The sequence below is a fragment of the Onychomys torridus genome, chromosome 5 (genome assembly GCF_903995425.1).
Source record: "Onychomys torridus chromosome 5, mOncTor1.1, whole genome shotgun sequence".
NCBI lineage: Eukaryota > Metazoa > Chordata > Mammalia > Rodentia > Cricetidae > Onychomys > Onychomys torridus.
Genome location: NC_050447.1, coordinates 97,241,013 through 97,246,022, shown reverse-complemented (window position 1 = coordinate 97,246,022; position 5,010 = coordinate 97,241,013).

Sequence of the window (5,010 nt, the reverse complement as noted above, 5' to 3'; positions counted from 1 at the left end):
CTCCTCACTGGTCCCGCCGGAGAAATATATCTCAGGCTACCGTTGTGGGAAATGGTGAGAGATCAGAAAGGGGAAACTCACTAATCTGGTTAGCTGGTGTGTTGTGTGTAGCAGTTCCAGCAGTTGGGGAAATGGAAAAAGTGGGAATAAATCTTGGTACAGGGTCCTGCACGCACAGTGCTGGGAGACCCTGTCTTGTCACAGCATGTTGGTTTTAAATAATGGCGCTGGACACCATTCGAGAGAGGTCATGAGGCACAACAAAACCCCGAATCAGAGCCTTATTAGAAGGAAGGGGGGACAGAAGAGCGTGGCCAGGCCCGCCAGAGACACATGCGGGAGGGGGGGAGGAAGAGGGAGAGAGCAGAAAGAGAGGGGAGGAGTCTGTGTCCGGCTTTTTTTTTTTTTTTTTTTTTTTTTTTTTTTTTTTAAGATTTATATATTATGTGTGCAATATGCCTGTACACAAGAAGAAGGCACCAGATCTCATTATGGATGGTTGTGAGCGACCATGTGGTTACTGGGAATTGAACTCAGGACTTCTGGAAGAAGAGCCAGTGCTCTTAACCTCTGAGCCATCTCTCCAGCCCATCTGTGACCAGCTTTTAAGGATTTCCCCTGCACATGCGCAGGTGGGCTTACAGAGCTGCCCCACTTGCACGTGCTGATTGCAGGACTGCGCTGCGTGCATTTGCGCAATCACAAAGCCTCTGATGACCGAAGACCCCTTGCTTAGCTACTGAACTGCACATATGAGGTCATATAGCTGGAGTGGCAGAATCCAGACACTCACCTCCATTCTTTTCCTGAGTAATCGAGAGGCACAAAGTCACATGATGGGAGGTGAGTAAGAATCTGCCCTTCCAGCTTTCAGACTCCTCCGCAGGTCTTAGATCGCCTAGTACTGATTTTGTAAAACAGTGCAAACCTCTTTTTAAAAAGCCTTGATTAACTTGAGTGACTTAATATATTAGAACGTTAGGGAACTGAAATTTGTGGTAGATATACTTTTATCACAGAGGAATGGGTGTAAACAGTAACTGATGCATTTTTCAGGGTGCCTGTCTTTACATGTTGCTTCTCATGGCGGCGGCTGGCGGTGTCTCCCTCCAGCCTTCTACTTCCCAGAATTCTCTTCTCTCTTGTCCCGCCTATACTTCCTGCCTAGCCACTGGCCAATCAGAATTTTATTTACACAGAGCGATATCCACAGCACTTCCCCTTTTCTTTTTTTTTTTTTTAAGGAAGGTTTTAACTTTTACATAGTACAATTACATATAACAAAACAATTATCAAGCAAGAATTATAGTTACATTATTAAAGAAGATATACTATCTATCTTATATTTGTGAGTCCACGGTTTTATATCTAATTTATCTTTTATCATAACTGAGAAAATTATAACTATCTAGTCTTCAACCACATCAAAGACCTCAGAAGGATATAATATTACCTGAGAACTGGGAAAAGGATGCAAGCATTTTTCGGGAGTCTTGTAAGAGTAGACAGAGACAGCTGGCAGCCTGGACAGTCACCTAATGTTCCTTTGTAAAGTTGGGGCATTTGTCTTCAGCCCACAGGGCTAGAGTCTCTCGATCACTTCTCTCAGTGACCTGTAGAATGTCTGGCAGTTTCCTCTGCGAAGCAGGAACCTGAAGGACCATTTTGTCAAGCCAAGTTCAGTGGTCACCTTTCTATGGGTTCTGCATGTCCAGTTGATCAAGCAGTCCAGGCAAGAACAGTTTCTTGCCCAAATGGCTATTTTTGCAAAGGTGAAGATAAGATATGAAATGTCTTCAATGCCCATTCTCCTCTCTGAAGTAAATTGGTGCTGCCAGGAGCAGACATGTCTCACTGTCCAGAAAAATCTAAATTTTAAAAATATTTTAAATGCCATATTCTGAAGGTCTTTGAAGTATTTGAAGATTACCTATCTATCTGAAATATCTCTATGTATACCTAGAAGACTTAACTAACATGGCTATGAGTATGATTATCACAGATGATTAATTATTAATCTATTTTTAATTATCCATTACAATTTTAAATGAGCTATACAAACACAATACCTTAAACAGGAGTAGAAATATACACATAGCATAACAAAATTAACTTTAAGTTTGTATCAATAAACTAAAATCTATACCAATGTAAAACATTTTAAACAAGTTGTTGCTCTTTAGAAGTAAGTTCCTTAATCTACCCTTTCATCCTATTATATCTGTATCATATCCCCTTTTCTTCTTTAGAAAGAGATCTCATTTATAATCAACCCAATTTAAATAAAAATATTGGTTTCTCTCTGTCCCACACCAGAGGGCTCTTCTGATTTGGGACATGAGAATCTCTTAACCTTTTTTTTTTTAGTAATATGTCTAGGTTTAGAGAAGGAGTGAGCCAATTCCATCTCCAAAGCCAGCTTGATAATTTTGGGAATTTGGGCGTAGTTTTTCTTACTACTTCCTGCTGGAGGGGGGCGCTGTGTCTTATGGGGACACAAAGAAAATTTTAGGATTATAGAGTAGTCTATTAGGGTGAACCTCTGAGCCAGTTGCCTTGAAACCATTCTGGATGTCAGATCATCTGGGCCATGGTGTCATCAGAGACCTTTCAGGTGGTCTTGGCTGATCAAACCTGATGTATCTTAATCTGGAACAAATCCACAGCCTCTGGCTTTCTGTGGAAACAAAAGCAGAGACTCCTTTCCAAAGCAACATATCCTTATATCCAAATTTCAAAGTCAAGGTACCTTTAAAATTTACATTTTTGTTTAACTCAACAGCTTTTATGATCAAATATTTTTCTGTGGTTAAAAATCCCAAAGACAACATAAACCAGATTCTCTGTGTAATATCCATCTTTGTAAGACTGAAACGCTGCTGTGGCTGCTGGCTCCGCCCACCTCAGCTTCCCAACATGGAGGTGGTACAGTTTACCGCCAGCTCTGGGTCTGGAGCCATGTGTACCATCAGCTATCAGAAGCAGTTCTATCAAAGCAGTGTATAACCCAGAAACTTTTTTTTTTTTTTTTTAAACTACCAAAGGCTAAATCCACCACGCAGCAGAGTAAAGTGCTGCTTGTAGATTCCTCATTCCCGCCACACTGCAGGTCAGACACACACGCCAGGAACCCGCCAGAGTAGCTCAAACTGGCAGGCTGCCGCTAACTTGAGAGAGACAACTAGGAAGCTGTTTTTAGCTCTGTTTTAGAATCTTTTTTCTCAGGTTTTAGGTGGAAACTCTTGCCCCAAGTTGGGCGCCATTTGTAGTTGGAGTTTTTCTGCCTGGCCCAGTCAGGACAAATCTCTCTCACCCGCCAGTCCCACAGTCGCTCAGACCCAACCAAGAAAACACACAGAGACTTATGTTGTTTACAAACTGTATGGCCGTGGCAGGCTGCTTGTTATCTACTTTTTCTATCTTAAATTAACTCATTTCTGTTAGTCTATACTTTGCCACATGGCTTGTGGCTTACCAGTGTCTTTACATGTTGCTTCTCCTGGCGGCAGCTGGCGGTGTCTCTCTCCAGCCTTCTACTTCCCAGAATTCTCTTCTCTCTTGTCCTGCTATCATTAGCAATACTGACATCTCTGTTGAGCAGAAGAAAGGGGCTCAGAACGGCAGAGCCAAGTTTTTGAAATATCTTAACATTTGGTGTTGTAGAAGTGTGTATCAAGGAAGTGACTGGTTTCAAGTTTAGGGTTCAAGGGCAACTCCGTAGTGGACTATCTCTTGAGGGTAAGAAGTTTATTAGAGAGTTATTAACACTGAGGACAGACAGCATCTCTGAAGAGAGGTCTGCCCCACAGGGCACAGTGCAGTTCCAGCTTAGATTTTTCACAAAAAGAGGGGTGGGAAGGAGACTGAAAAGTCCCCCCCCCCTGTCTCTCTCTCTCTCCTTCTCTCCTTTCTTTCTTTCTTTCTTTCTTTCTTTCTTTCTTTCTTTCTTTCTTTCTTTCTTTCTTTCCTTCTTTCCTTCCTTCCTTCCTTCCTTCCTTCCTTCCTTCCTTCCTTCCTTCTTTCTTTCTTTCGTCTGCAACTGGCTGTTGTTAGATAAGTTAAGCAGAATAAGTAATTACTGGGGATCCATAGAGAAGGGACACAAGAATCTAGAAAAATAATTTACTTTATTTCTAGAGCTTCACTTACGGGAATTGTCACAGTTTTACCAAAATGGAAGAGTTTTACAAAATGGCATAGCTGGAACAAACAGACGAACCCGTGTAAAAGGATAAAATGAAACTTACTTGAAAAGGAGATAAGGAAACAGATCGTGAGAATGAGAACACTGCAGCTCTGATTTCTGAACCGGAACTGTTTGCTAATCTACAGCTGTGAGGTGGGAGACAGACTTGTGATGTTTATATACAGGAAGAGTACCATTGACCCACTGATGAAATCCATGATATTCTGAAAGATTATATCACAAAGATAAGAAAGAGGAGGGCACAGGCAGGGCAAAGATTGAGGGCAAAGAAAAAAAGGGTGTAAAACAGAGAGGAGAGGAGAGAGAGAGAGAGAGAGAGAGAGAGAGAGAGAGAGAGAGAGAATCAGTGAGAATATCCCGGTTATAAGAATGAGTGGCTATCACATTAATTAAGACAGTCAGAACAATTTTAAGTTGAGGCTCCCCACTCAGATGATTCCAATTTGTGACAAATTGACATAGAAACTACTTATAATAGTGGTCTTTATATTATCAAAACATTGAGAACCTAGTTTATCTTACCAAAGAGCAGTATTTCGAGGACCCACTGCCTGGCCTACCTCTTGCCTTACTATGGACCCAGGAAGGAGTGCAGGTAGCCTTGGCTCCCCTTCAGGCACAGAAGACAGCAGTTCAACATCATTTCCTACTATTTGGGTCTTTCTGTTTATCATGGGGCAGGAACTGCAGTGAGCTGATGGGCAGCTATGGTGAAGAGCTCTTCAGGGTCCTGCATCCCTTCAGGAGGGGCACTCACATAGCTCAGAGGAGACAAGAGCCTCCCTGGGACAACTGCAGTGCAT